The sequence below is a fragment of the Myotis daubentonii genome, chromosome 4, assembly GCF_963259705.1.
Source record: "Myotis daubentonii chromosome 4, mMyoDau2.1, whole genome shotgun sequence".
Lineage (NCBI taxonomy): Eukaryota > Metazoa > Chordata > Mammalia > Chiroptera > Vespertilionidae > Myotis > Myotis daubentonii.
In genome coordinates, this window is record NC_081843.1 from 84714144 (window position 1) to 84729974 (window position 15831).

The 15831-nt window shown below is 44.9% G+C and overlaps 1 non-coding gene across 1 annotated transcript; it reads left to right on the top strand.

Annotated features, from left to right (window-relative positions):
- The first annotated feature begins 3641 nt into the window (after nt 1-3641).
- LOC132233937 (U6 spliceosomal RNA) lies at nt 3642-3745 on the top strand. The gene has a single exon (XR_009452786.1). It is a non-coding gene; the product is annotated as a U6 spliceosomal RNA (small nuclear RNA).
- Nucleotides 3746-15831: the final 12086 nt, after the last annotated feature.

A 15831-nucleotide genomic window follows, 5' to 3' on the forward strand; every position in this document is an offset into this window, starting at 1 on the left:
CTCAACAACTTACCATCACAACACTCTCCTGTACTGACTTGAGTGTGTATCAATTCATGAAATTATCTTATTTGTCTCCTTCTAGGGTGTCATCTCCATGGGAACCAGGTCTAGGTTTTGTATATTGCTGTTTCTTTAGTGCCAGAACATGCCCACACCTTCTCAATAACTAAGTGTGGAATGAATGAATGAATGAATGAATGAATGAGAGGGTATAAAGATTCACACCTCTAGGTCATCTAGTCTCACTTCCTTTACAGATGAGGAAATGCGGCCCTTTTCCCTAAAAAAGAGGAAACAGAAAAGCAGTTACTGCAACCCTACTGTGCTTGCTTCACGGCTGCTTTTGGAGTGCTGAACTTGGATATGATTTATTGAAATGAAAACTCTGGGGGAATTGTTTCAGAGGGGTCCATAAAACAAATGTCATTTTCACCTGGAGAATTCACCCAACCTTCTAACCAATTTCAAATATAGTTCTTTAATGCAGATTTGACAAATTTGAAATCTCTTACACAAAGCCATTTATCATCTAATGTGTGCCTGCCCTGCTCCGCAGTTTAAGTTATAGCTTTTTAATGGTGTAAAACATTTCTATAAAATCATCAAAATACCTTAAACCAAAACTGCCTATAAGAAATTGATGAGAGTCAAGCATTGACTCAACCTCTGAAAACATCAACCTTGCCATTGGCACCATGGGCACATCTAATAAAAACAGCTAAGGAGGTATAATGAATATCTAATGAACCATTTTGTATGTCTATGTGGTCCCTCGAATTGAAAATAAATCAATGAGCCTTACAAAATGCATATTTTAGTGGTACATTCATAAACAATAATCTTGTTTTTCTATCATGACTCGAGTGTCATTCTTTTTATAACACAACTGAAGATTTAGTAATTTATTTTATATATACATCACCCAGAGCTTAAAGGGGGTGGGCAAGCTAGTGTTTGATTTATAAAAGGTCTTTGTGTGTGGAAGCTATGTGGATCATAAAGGTAAAACACAGCACTCAAGATCTAGTAGTGAACACAGGGCATGTGAATAACAACTGTAAACAAAGTTTAGAAACTTCCAGGAATGCAATACATGGTAGCCCAGACTGAGTGCAGTGGGCTAAATGAAGGAAAACAGGCAATGTTGCTGAGCCCGTGCTGGTCCTCCTGGCCAGCTCAGCCAGAGGCAGTGAGCCTCACTGGCCTGGGCAGTGGTGTGGTGTGTGCCCCCGCAGACCTCCCCTATGACCCGGCCAAAGGGTTCAGCTGGGTTGTCCCACCCGCTTCCTCGCTGACAATGGGTGAGCTGCTTCCCCTCCTGCTGGCATGGGCTCAAACCCTATGACCCAAAACTGCCTCTCTACCTCAGCAACTTCCCTTCCAGAGGCCAAATATAACCATCCCTTTCCCAACTCACAAAAATTCCAGTCAGACGCTGTGCGCAGTGACAGTCGGCCAAAGAGCATCTCACCAGCCCAGCCCACAGCCAAAAATAACTGGGTTAGTATGGGCTGGAGAGCCTTTTTTTTTTTCCCCAATGTTGGGACTTTGTTTGGAGTTATTTTTGTTTTGGTTTTGTCATTTGGAAGTAAACAGAGTAACTGAAGAAGTCGCTATATCAACATCCCACATCAGGCTCATGGATTTAGCTCCAGCTTGGGGGGGTGGGGGAGGTCATGACTACCAAAGTATTCATCTTTTAAATCTCTCCAGTCACCTACACAAAGGGAGAGTCTAGCAAGTGCATCTCATCCCCACTCTATCCAGCAATGCCTCCTGCCCGGCCATGGTCACACTGAAGCCCACCGCCAGGCTGCATTTTCTCCTCAGCCCAGCTGGAGTGGAAGGAGTAGCTAGAAGAAGCTCATCTGTGGGGATGAGTGGGGTCCCTTCCATGTTTATACCCATGATGCATCTGGGCAGCAGGCAGACCCTGGGCCCCAGAGCTGTCAGTTCAGTGCCCTCCACAAGTACTAAAATGACTTAAATTATTCATTTCCTTTTTTTAAGCACAGTGTTCAACAACAACCAAGCCCACTTTTGATCTACTTCCTGACACACACAGCTCATGTCAACCAGGTTCTTTTGCTGGCCAATTGACACATCTTGTTAAATCTTAGCTAGCATGTGATGCTAAATTGCAGCATGCTAAAGAGATCCAGACTGGGAGGGGTGATTGTCTTCTCCATGCCCTATTTCCAAATGCAATGAATAATAAGCAATCGTGCAAAACTATAAGCTTCAATTGTTGGAACATCTTTGTACTTTTGTTCTTCCAAGGCAGAATGTTTTCTGGCATTATGTGTCTATCTGGAGAAAAAAATACTCCCTCACTTTCTCCTTGTGCATGCCTATCACACAGACACATCTCATTTCTTGTCATATTGTATGCTGTCCCAGGACCAATAAATAATTTATGCATTTAATGCATTTGTCAGCTCTTGTGTTTGTGTCTATGTACATATACACATCCTATGTGCTAGTGTCAAAGATGTCTTTCTTTCCTTTTCATTGAATTTATTGGAATGACTAGTTAATAATATTATATAGGTTTCAGGTGTACAATTCCATAATACATCATCTGTATATTGTATTGTGTTCACCACCCCAAGTCAAAGATGTCTTCTATATTAATGGAAAGCAAGCAACCTCTTGGATGATTCTCCACCATGAAATTAACTTTGCGTCTTATCCATCAAACAAGTGGAAAGGGGTAATAGGTCCCTGTTCTTTACAGAAAACTAAGCACTAGTTGACACCAGAAAAGGAGTCATATTAAGCATTTCACATTACATATTTCCTAAAATTGCTCCCCTTCCTTTATTCTTTTCCTCAGGAAGGTCTTTATTGCTTCAGGGCCACTTAGGTTGTAGAGGGAATATGGTTCCTACATTTCAACTTGTTCTATTTAGATTGACTTTCCTTGGACTACTTATCGTGCTTGTCATCAAGAACTGCCTCTGAGCACCTGGCAGTGCCAAGTGTGGTACCAGGTGTGTGTGTTGGCAGTCCTCACCTCCACTGCTGTCCACAGGCTCCAACTTGGATTTAACCATGGTTATCATTCACGCCTTCGTGGCAGCAGCATCTTGAGGTGCTACCAGCATGATGAGAAGCAACAAGACAAGGATGAGCATCAGGGCAGCAGCTGCTGTGAGGTAAAGTCAGGTGACTGCATCTGCCTCACAGTTGTCTTTCTGTTCCTGCTCCCTCTCTCCACCCATTTTCCTCCTTTGGAAGGCTTTTGTGTTTCATTGATGCCACGAAAGAATTCCCAGATTAATTCAATCTTAAAGGAAGGGATCTCAAAACACCTAGCTCCTTTGAAAGATGAGGAAAGGAAAGCCTTGAGGGGGCGAGCTTCTTGGCCAAGCTCACCACGTGGTTGTTGAGAGAGCAATGACTGGAATCAAGTAATTAAACCCACTTTCCAATGCTCTTTCCTCCATATCAGTGGCTTTTCAACGTCTGTTAGCACAATCCATAGCATGAAACAAATTTTATACCATGACCCACAATGTCTACACAGATAGGCAACTAGCACGAAAGTCTCACAATACAATACTTGTCTTTACTGTATGTGATATACCCTCTGATATTTTCTATTGCAGTATATTCATTTAAAAATATTCTGGAAATTGCTTGCCAGCATGTGCACTAAAATTGGAACAATACAGAGAAGATTAACACGGCCTCTACACAAGAACAACATGCACATTTCCCCCATATATTTTGTATATTTACCAAATGTTCCTTTTCTTTCCAGGGATAATATTTATAGGTATGCAGTCAAATGATTTGCATTTTTTCTAATTAGATACATCGACTGAATGTCTACGAATGTAGGAGTTTGAATTAGATAAGGAGGTGAGGGAGTCCCTTCCAGCTCTAACCTGCCATGTGCCTAATCAGGAATGATCTTAATGTCTGATATGTCTTTAATTCTGAAATGCAGAATGGCTTGGTAGAGAGAACGCTGGGTCTAGCCCTGGCTCTGCAATCTTCGAAGTGTGTAGCTCTGGGTGAGTTTTCTCTGGGTTCTGTTATCTCATCTGCAAGATCAAGCTGTTGCTAATTGACAGAGTTCTGAGAATTGAACGAAATGATGCAAATGAATGCAATAAAAAGCTCTATACACAAGACTTGTCCTGGAACAGCAATGGTCTTAAATTCTCACATTTCAGAGAAATATGGTGTCTCAAGATGTTTCTGGATTCTCATCAAAACACCTGCATAATGTATTATGAATAAATTTGGTATAATAAAGGAAAACTATACCCTGGAACTGACTCATTTTTAAATGTTTTGCAGGTGTTTGGAGAGGAGGGGCTGACCGTAAATCTTGAAGATGTTCAGCCTCAAAAAGTAGAGGTCATTGAGACCAAAGATGACTCTATGCTCTTGAAAGAGAAAGGTTATGAGTCACAAATTGAAACCCCTATTTAAGAAAGGCTGCCATTAGTGAGGATGAAGCAGAAGAATTGAAATGAACATATGGTTAAACATTCATATGCAAGAGCCATGCAGAAGCTGGTGGGACAACTGAGGCAGAGAGAATGAAAGGAGTCCAAGGTGCACTCAATAGGCTCCAATTTCTTTTGAAGAAGGCATCTTTCTAGGTGGTTAGGATTGGTTTCAGTGTGTTCCAGCTTTAGACTCACAAAACCCAACTAATAAAATGAAAAAAAAATGACACAGAAATTATTTTTGAAAATATTCAAAATGTCTGCAATGACCTTGCCAAGAATGACAGTGAGAAGGATCCTTGACCACAGAGAACATCAGGCAAAGCCACTCGGGGTTGGTTGAGGTTTGTGGTGAGGGTGGAAAGGGCATCACTGGCACCAGGAAGGAGGGAAGGAGGCTGCTTCATTGCTGCTGCCACTGGGTGAAACGGAGCAGAGGTTGTCACAAGGATCCTGAAGAGGAGGAGGACGCTGGCAGAGGGAGTGGAGGTGGCATTTCTAACTCCTAAAATAGTGCATTATCACTATTAATGAACTGCTACAGGAAGCTCAGCGCTGTGTTTCTCACCAATAACCTTAGAAACCACTTGGGGGAAAAAAGACTTAAGAAAAGGTTATGGGTATGTGTTATAGGTTTTAAGTGACAAGATACACAATGGTTTATGGCTGTCACTGTACATGCCCACAGATAACATATTTTGTGTTTTTGAATAAAAATATCTGTATGTTCCTTTAAAAGATTTCCAGCTATGCTTACAAAGTTTATTCCACTACCCACCAAAAATACCATGTTGGAGGACAGCCCACCCCAAGTGCGGAAGGGCAAGCCTTGAGCACAGGCCGTATTCCCTCTCCTCCCACGTGCACACCTCCAGCCTGCTCTCATCTTCTCCTCTGACACCCACTCTCACTGTACCCTCATTCCAGAGCCTTTTCAGTGCCCTCTGGAGCCTCTGTTCCACAACGAGTAACCCCCCCTCAACTTTAGCCAGGGGGTGGGGAGGGGTCCCTTCTCTCCCTGTTTCCTTTGAGCCTCTCTTCACCCTCATCCAGGCAATGCCCATCCTTCCCATCCATCCACTCCTCCCAAACCCCCTGGGCCTGAAGAGAGAAGATCTGTGTCCTCCTTACCTTTCAAAGATACCATAGTCTTCTACTTTCATGTGAATGCCTCTTTCTCTTCCTATGACACCTGCTTGCCCACCACCACCCCAGGACCTCCTATTGGCATTTTGGTTGCTTACCATCTTAGTTCTATCCTAGAGCTTGTCATCAACTCACACACTTTCATATCCATGTGGACAACACATGCAGTGCACTGGCCCTCACTCCCCTCCATCCCCTCCAGTCTCCCGTCACAAGTTTGACTTTGGAACCACCTAGCTTTGTCTCACCTGTGCTATTCGCCCTGCTCGCTGGTCACTTCCTCCTCTCCTGAGACCTTGTTCTCATAAATACACTAAACCCGACTTTTACTCATCTTGAGCCCTTTCATCTCTCATTCTTTCCATTTCTCCAAGCTTCCTCGTGATTTTGCTTCTGTCCCTTTCAACCTAGACCCTAGAGCCCAGAACTTCAACTACTCCTTGACAATACTCTAAACCAATGGTCTATATGTTTATTTCATAGTGCACAGCCAACAATGAAAAAAAGAGAAATAACTGAGCACATACCTCTGACATTCATTCATTCATTCATTCATTCATTCATTCATTCATTGTATAAATTTTACTCCTGGGCTGACATTTTCATTTTAAAACATACCACAAAAATATACTAGCAATAGTATAAATAACAAGATCTTAAAAGTAAGAGCTTCAGTATTCTCTGCCCATCCCCAGTGGATTATCTTACCCAGCCCTTAGAGGTATGCAGACCACAGATTGGGAACCATGGCCCTCAGCCTTGTCACTCTCTTTTCCCTCTGTCACATTCACCCTGCGAACTCAACCCTGAATTCTTCTACCAACCTGGAGCCCATCTAGCCTTAAGAGTCCTCTTCTCTCCCGGGTGGCTGCATGATGCGGAGGGACCAGCTGGATCCCAGGTAACCTTTCTGGACTTACCCTTTCTCCTGAGGACAATGTCTCTGATAGCTTCAAGGGGCAAAGTCAAGTGGACAGGCAAGAAAATTTCCTTCATCTTCGTATCACCAGCATCTAGCATAGTGCTAGACACTTGCATGTGAGCCACGAGTGTTTATTACATTGAATTGTATATACACATGGCATCTCGATCGCTCTAGCTGCATGGTTGTGAAGGCATGAAGAGCACATAGAGAAAGCCCAGCTGGGCCAGTGCTGGGATGGGAGAATCACCTGCTCTCCCATCACCCGTCTGCCCACTGTGACCCAAACAATCAGCTGGACCTTCAGAAGCCACACTCCACGGAGGACCCCAGCTTGAATGAGATCATGTGTGCCTGAGGCAGCTTAATTAAAGCCATTTCACACCTTGACTGTTCTTGGGGGTTGCTATGGAGGCAGGAAACAGGGCCACTCCAGACAATCTACTCTTTACCCAACTGCTGGAAGCAGCCCACGGCCAGGGCACCTCCTAACCCCCTCACTGACGTCTGCATCCTTAGCGACCAGAGGGAAGAGACAGGCAGGGGAGTGAGCAGCCTGGGGTTAGGCACTGTTGCCTGGGTAAGCATGCAGGAGGGTGGCCCAACTTTTGTCTCAGGCCAGGAAGGAATCTTTTGTAGTCTGCACCTGCCCTGCCCCTGCTCACCACCTGGAGATGCATCCCCAGGTGAGCAGAGTACTCTGTGCAGGACACATGGCAGCTACAGCACTTTCTCAGGGGGAAAGATGATTTGGGCACAATTCCCTTGCCTCCTGACAGTTCTTTCGTCTTCTCTTCCTGGTAGAGTATTTCATAACCAGTGCTCCATGGCTAACCCCCGACACCAGACTCACTTATGGGTTTATTAAAAATGCAAATTCCTGGGCCTCAGGCAGATTAAATAAGAAATTCTGGAACTGGAGCCAGGACCTGCACTTAAACATTGTTTTCTCCTTTAGAGTTTGAGAACCACTGAAAACCAGTTACTTCTCTTCTGCCCTTCCATGTATCCTTGATCCTCAGCCCCTCCACCTCTCCCTCTGCCCCTCCACTCCTCAGCATCACAGTGAAGCCAGCAGGGACCCACATGGAGGGACCAGAGCAGGAGTAAGGCCCACTGGGCTTTCACCTCCCTGCACTGACCTCCCCCTCCTTACAACCTATTGTGCCTTCATCTATGACTTCTCCTCACAGGGTTCCTGGAGGCCCCACTTAAGTTAATGTGGCCTGCTTACCCAAAAAGTATACCTGGCAAGCGGGGACTTACTATGCTGAACTCAAAGTTGCCAGAGGAAGCCCGGTAAATCAGGGAGCTGAGATTTGACCTAAGGTTGATCTGTTTTTGGCCAAAGCCACCATCTACCAATAGGTCTCCACTAATAGGCTTGCAAAGATGGAAATCTTAATCAGTGCCAAACCAGGGTTATAAAAGGTAGAAATATTTGCCACTTAACTTCACTCCCGGGGATGGGGTGTGAGTTGGAGATGACTAGGACCATGAAGCACTCTAAACCCGAAGAAAATTCTCTGAGCCATTCTTCCCCTCCCAGATTTCCGTGGCACCAGTCCCCGTGCAGCTCTGACACTGAGCTATTTTTGTAAGTGAACAAGTCAAAGCTGTTGTTACCTCTGCTGTGAATCAAGGATAAAAGGAAAAGGTGAGAGGGAGACGGAGGGCATGCGAGAGAAGAAATGGAGGTGAGATGCAGAAAGGCAAGAAGGACATTGGAACATTGGAAAACGAAAGAAAGAAAAAGAGCCAGGTGCCCTTCCCAGTGGCGAAGTAACCAACCAGCCATTTTGTGAATCCATAGCATCAGGTGACTCCTGGAAAGCATAGTGACAGTCCTCCCTCTGGGTTCATTTGGGTTCTGGAGGGACTAGGGATGCCATGTGTCAAAGGGCTGGGTTAGTGGTAAAGTTTGTCCATACAGGGTGTCCGCTCCCTATTTGTGGCTACGGAGCTACTGCCCCTTCCAGCAGCCCCACCCAAAGACTCGGGACACCACCGACCAAAAGGAAGCCTACCCCGCAAGCACGTTTCCACCAGAAGCTGCATTTCCTCTGTCCTCTCGTCAGAGCACCTAGGGACCTGAACGAGGGTGCTGTTTTAGCAAGAAACTGAAAAGCCGAGAAGAGAATACGCCTGCTAAGAACATGCTGGATACTTATTGTAGCACACAGCCCCACACAGGGCCTGCATTCTACACACGTTTTAACATATATGTATTTGTTTTGAGACCAGCAGGGCCTGCGCCACAGCTTCCTGTGTTCTGCCTCATCCGTGTGCAAGAGTTGCTGCCAGAGGCTCATCCGGCTTCCTCTGGGGCTCTCCTTCTCCTCGGAGTCTGACTAAGACCAGAAGCTTACCCCAGCACCTCATGAAGAGACTTCCTCCAGGTCTCCTTTCTGACTCGCCCCCTTCTGCTTCCTGCCTGAGCTAATGAGCAGGCCTTGCTGCAAGGTGCGCTTGCCTCCAGGACCCAGCACTAGAGGGAGCCAGAGAGCGAGGAGGGCCCAACTTGGCCCTAAAAGAGTTGAAACCCCTAGCACACCCACTGCCTCCTCCAGCCCGGAACCTGTGAGGCTTCATAGCATTTGCCCATCCTCGGAAACAAACATCTCACCTATCATCGGATAGTTCCCTGGCAAACTCTTATTTTCTTCTTTATCAAGTCTGGGTGGAAAACAAAACAATTAATTTAAAAAGCAGCACACAAGAACCTAAACATTATTTATGTCTCTAATTATCTCATTCTAGTGGGTATTTTAGTCCCTGTCTGGTCAGGACATTAATTATCTTCATAACTACAGCAAAAAGTTAAATAATAAGCACCCAAGGCTACAGCACTACTGTAATGTGCAAGCTTAAATGAACTTATAAATTTTATTAATGAATGCTTTATACAACTCCATATATTATAAATCACACAAGAAACCTATTTCTATCTTTTAAGGGTATAGTGCAAAAGCTTTAACATTATTGAGGATAATTTTTATTAAGTTTAAAACTCCCCTTTTTTTTCAGTAATGAGACTGTTATGAGGATAATTTAATCTAGTTTGTCATGAGGCACCCCGGCTTGTTAAATAAGTTAATAAATGACTGTGCATTAATCAAAGTGACAAAGCTATGAAGAGCTGGGGATGGGAGACAATTCTGGTGATAGTATTAATTAGTATTTAATTAGAAACTTAGGGCCCATAAATTTAAAAAAATCATTGTGGAGACATTTATGCAAATTGCTGGGAGCCTGCCATGGAGTTAGCTTTGCTTTAAAGAAACACGATTTTTTCCCCCAGCATACTGTACACAGCGGCACTGCAGCCACATCACGTGGCTTAAACGAGCTCTTCTTTTGTTTCCAATTTGTTCCAATTACAGGCCTGTAAATTCAAATCATTCTTTTGACTATCCTGATTGAAATGTAGAGTTTCCACAATTTCTACTGGGAGTTGTTGGTTGTTTTTTTAATATATCTAAAAAGAGAGAAATGTTTTCAAGAAATAAAGAGTTTCAGATGCTTTTTCTGCTGTTTTAATTAAGATGTGTGCCACCATTTTCTAAGAACAATTGTGAATTCCATTTGGTGCACAAACAATGCCTCCTTTTTCCATCCTGGAGAGCTCTAGTGGGTTTTGTTATGTGATATTATATTGAAGGCTGCACGGACTCCACTGCCATCGTGTTTATTGTGCGCATAGCACTCTCCCCTTTTCTCTCAATGGCACGCTTTGATAAAGGGGCCCTTTTGGATGGCCCCACAAGATAATAATAACCAGTTGGTTCCGAACGTCACTGCTTTCCTGAGGTACATGGTCCTCTTTTTCAGGCTTTATTATTTGTTGCATTTATTCAAGAAAGGTTATCCACAGTAAAACTGCTTTTTCTATTCAACAGTCTATCTCTGTCATGGTTCATTTATGTGTGAGCATGACGGACTGAAACCCGTATTATCCACAGCTGACAAGTGTCAGGCCGACAGTTCAATCAGCCTTTCCTTGAGATGATGCCCAGGGCCCCGTGTTTGAAGTAGGACAATAAAGCAGGCAGCACAATCAGGGTCAAACTGAACCAATCCCTGTACATAAAGGGGGTTCTGCCTAATAACACAGTGCGATTTTTTTCCCCTCTCCAAACACATTAGTCCTTAAACAGTGACTTGGCCCTTAAGAAAATCTGTGACTGACATGAAAATGCCCAAGTTTTAACGTGGTTGGTTTATCCGTAACCTCATGGGGCTGCTTCTTTGTTGCAGACTGGTTTTGTCAAAGTCGGAAAAATAATGTATTCAGTGTCTGATCATTTTTAGGGAGCTATTTGAATGGGATTTTAAGCCAGACATCCAGATGTTGACACAGGGATCATTTTCTTGTCCTTTTGTTTTACATGTGCGGAACAGATCATTTGCATCGGCTGGTAAAATTAAATCTCTGAAATGCGTACAAAAGAGAGCGGCTCCTTCAGCAATACTCCCAACTCCCTCCCCCCGGACAGCGAGCACGTCGGCTGGGTGTGTTTCCTTTATACTAGGTCTCTCCCTAGAGCGCACACTAGAGTGCAAACCTACCTTCAAAATGAGTGCTCCTTTGCCTTGGCAACACTTCGACTCAAATGTGTGTGAAATCCTATCACCACAAATCCTAACAACCCACGGCAGAGCCCAAGTCGATAAAATGCTAATAGGCTGCAGTCTGTTCCTGGGGGGACAGAGGCCTGTCGCCGGTGCTCTTGTCCAGCCTTCAAACCACTGCAGGTGATGGCAGGCAAGGGCGGGCTGCTCACCTGTTTGGAAGGGGCCAGAACACTAACCGCCTTCATAGGGAAGAAGCTAAAGACGCCCCTTGAAGAATCACAGGGCTTTCAAGCCAGAAGGCATCACAAGGAACATCAAATGCAACCCCTGGACTTCATGGACGAGGGAGGCTCAGAGACATTTGTGACTTCCAAGGTCAAAGAGCTTGTAAGCAGCGTAGAAGAACAAAGTTAACGACGACAACAAAACTCCTCTGTATTTTGCTTCTCTTTCTCTGGCCTTATCGGGAAGCCCACATTAGTGTGGGAGTGTCTGATAACAAGCAGAAGCCAGAAATCAGAGAGCAAGTGCTGGTGCTGGAGCTACCAAACGGGACTTACATGGAACCCTTTCTGGGACAATTCCGGAAGGTCTAAGTAATGTGTTCTCTGGGTGTTGGCGATTCTCCGTTCACACTGCTCTGCCCGGTCCATCCATTTACCCACATTTGCTGTCCCGCTCCAGCCCTGCAGACCACATTGCCCACGCTCTCTTGGCGGCGGGCAGGAGGGGGAGTGGGGGGGGGGGGTGAGGACACTGACAATGGTTGGTGGCGGATCAGAGGGTAGGAGGCCAGAGGCGGAGTAGGCCTTCCTTCCTCACACCCTGCCTCCACTCCTCATCTCTGAAGCGGCTAATCCCGCCATCACTTCTTTTCCACCAAGCCCTCCCCCAGGGCGCCTGCTGTCTTGGGCCAAGTCATTCCATTTTCCTCCCTTTTGCCTCTTAGTCCTCAGAGGCCAACAGCTTCCCACTGTGGCTGATCTCTGGGTGCCTGCACATGTCTTGTTTGTTCACCTAACCCTGCCCATACTTCTGAATGTAGTCCCTTCTTTAAAGTTGCCATCCGAACCATCTCGACGAATTCTACTTCCTGCTGGGACCCTGACTGACACACTGAATTGCTTAGCTTCCAAACTGGTCTTCCTACTTCTAGCCCAGTAGTTTTTAACATATTTTGGAATCCCAGAGGGAATCTAATGAAAGGTATGGGCTCTCTCTCCAGAAAAATAAAAAGGCCACTTACACACATATACACAAAAATTTGCATGTAGTTATAGAGTGTTAACAGGCTTCTAAAGGCTATCCACAAATCTTTTAGGGACCCCCTGAACCTCCAGTTCATTCTTTCCACCTTTATTAACTTAATCTTCCTAAAACACCCATTTCTTCCATTTGATCATATGCATTTTCGCCTCAAAAACCTCTAGTTGTGTCCTACAACTGCCATAAAGCATGAAGCTCAGAATCCTCAGTAAAGCATTTCAGACTGAATCTGAATCTGTTAAGAAAAGAGCTCAAGAGAAGGAATTTAATAGAAGGGAGCTGTTACAAAGATGTTGGAACAGGTGAAAGGGCGAAGGGAATGGTAAGGCAGCCCAAAGGGGCGCGCCAGCAGGAAGCCAGTATCTGGGCGGGGGGGGGGGGGGGGACAGAGGGAGAGCCCAGGGGGCCAGGCTGCCTGGAGGGGCCACAATCATAGCGAGTGCTGCCAGGCAAGGGCTGGGGCCTGGGAGAGGGTGTAGCCACTGCTGTGACGCTGCCCAAATCAAGAGGAAAGGGCAAGAATATCCTGGCCCCTTTCTCCCCTGCTCTCCAATCTTCCACAGACCACGATACCTAGGTGCCTGCTGACATGGAAGCCGTCAGGGGCTCAGGGGCTCGAGGTTCAGGGTGGGAGAAGCTGGGTGATGGACCTAAGATCAAACAGGCTAAGATCCACGAAAGCCCTCCAGAACCTGGCTCTCCTGCCATGGAGCCATGGTGAAACCTGGGGTGTCCTTGGAAGGCTCAGTCTTTTTTTTTTTTAATATATTTTATTGATTTTTTACAGAGAGGAAGGGAGAGGGATAGAGAGTTAGAAACATCGATCAGCTGCCTCCTGCACACTCCCCACGGGGGATGTGCCCACAAGCAAGGTACATGCCCTTGACTGGAATCGAACCTGGGACCCTTGAGTCCGCAGGCCGACGCTCTATCCGCTGAGCCAAACCGGTCAGGGCGGCTCAGTCTTCTAATAGCTACGGCGCACCGACTGTATGCCAGACACTGGTCCCAGGAGGAAGGCTGGGGAAAGCAGCCCGAGAGTTGCAAATACACGTTCAAGATTGAGGCTGAGGACTTGCTCAGGCAGAAAAGCAGCCGGGTAGCTCACTGGAGCAGGTAACCACAGAGCTGGGCAGGGGGCGGGGCAGCAGTGACTCAGGAGGGACAGGGCTTGGGTTTGTTACTGGGATAGGCAGAGAGAGAAACCTCCAAGGATGAACCAAAGACTTCAAAAACTGCCATTGAGAGGCTTGGAAGAAACCATACCCCTGGCCCTCGACTCAAGTTGTAAAAGGACCAGATGCCCTGAGAGCTGCGGCCATTCACTGGACTCTCCTGCGGAGCTTTAAAAAAAATTAGAGGCTGTGGTACATCCAGACAGTGGAATAGTATTCAGTGCTAAAAGGAAATGAGTTATCAAGCCATGAAAAGACATGGAGGAAACGTAAGTGCATATTACCTAGTGAAGGAATCCTATCTGAAAAGTAGATGACATTCTGGAAAATGATTCCATTCTGGAAAAGGCAAAACTATGGAGAAAATAAAGTCACTGGTTGTCAGAGGGTGGGGGGGAGGAGGGATGAATAGGCAGGTAGCAGGATTCTAGGGCAGTGAAACTACTCTGCATAATACTAGAATGAAAGATACATGTTGTTATAAATTTATCCAAACCCATAGAATGCACAACGCCAAGAGTGAAACCTATGGAAACTATGGACTCTGGGTGATAATAATGAAGGTTCATCGGTTGTAACAAACGTACAATTTGTTACATTCTGTTGAGGGATGTTGATAATTGGGGTAAGCTGTGCAGGTGTGGGGACAGGGGGAAATGAGAAATCTTTTCCCCCTATCCTTCTGCTCAGTATTACTGTGAACCTAAAACAGCCCTGAAAAATAGTCTATTTTGCCCTGGCTATGTAGCTCAGTTGGTTAGAGCATTGTCCTGATACACCAAGATTGCAGGTTTGATCCCTCGTCAGGGCACATACAAGAATCAATCAATGAATACATAAATAAGTGGAACAACAAATAGATGTCTCTCTCTCTCTCTCTCTCTCTCTCTCTCTCTCTCTCTCTCTCTCTCTCTGTCCTTTCCCTCTCTAAATCAATAAATTTAAAAGAAACGTCTATTTAAACATAATGAAAACTAAAATAAAATAGGAAGAGGCCTCGGTCCCTTCTAGGGAGGGGTGTGCTGAAGCCAGTTCTTAAACTGTTAAATTTTCAGAGCCAGCTGTTGAAGACAGCATTATTTGAAATTAGATTATATAAGCTTATAATTAAATGCCTTATTAAAAATAAAGGTAATAACTACTCAACATGCGTCACTTTCTAATTATTTTACTTCTGTCTGTGCTCCCGAGGTTGCCCTTGGAGAAGCACGAGGTGCTGCTGTGCCCAGCTCCTCAGCCCCATGTTCAGGGCTGTCACACTGACGGCTTGCAGACTATTTACACCACAGAAATTAGCCAATGCTATAAATCAGGGCTGGATTTATTGTGTTGAGTGTGCAGATCAGGGGTCAGCAAACTACAGCACACAGGCCAGCTCTGGCCTGCAGCCTGTTTTTGTATAACCCACAAGTTTTCCCATTTTTAAAGGACTGTTAAAAAAATAAATAAGTGAGGAGGAGGGGAAGGAAGAGACCATTTGTGGTCCACAAAGTATAAAATATTTACTATCTGGCTCTTTACTAAAAAACATTGCCAACCCCTAGTCTAGACTTAAGAAAGTGATGGATAAGATGTTAATAATGCAAATTAAACTTAAAAGTGCATCGCGTCTGAAACCGTTATACTGTGAATGGCACAGAAAGTTGAGGAAATGCTCTTACAGTGTTTGAAGACTGTGACCCCCCACCGGCAAAGCAGTCTCTCACCTCACTGATGAGCAAGCGAAGTTCCAACATACATCATCAAAAATAGCGACCAGCACTCATGTTGAAACTGCATCATGAGTCAGTGACTGAATCTGGACAGTAACCGAGCATTTATTTACAGTCTGATTTTGTGAAATCACAGTCGAATTGCAGCCATATGTTAACTACAAACACCAGAGTTCTGCAAAAGAAAAAAAACAAAAAAACAAATCAAAACAAAAAAACAGGAAAGCATCATTTAGAATCAATGTGCTAGAGCAGTGGTTCTCAACCTTCTGGCCCTTTAAATACAGTTCCTCATGTTGTGACCCAACCATAAAATTATTTTCGTTGCTACTTCATAACTGTAATGTTGCTACTGTTATGAATCGTAATGTAAATATCTGATATGCAGGATGGTCTTAGGCGACCCTGTGAAAGGGTCCTTTGACCGCCAAAGGGGTCGCGACCCACAGGTTGAGAACCGCTGGGCTAGAGAGTCCTGTAATAAATACTATATATTTTATTATCATTTGAAAGGTGTAGGCTACACATCCTTTACTTTAGTAAAATTTAGAATAAATTCCTGTACA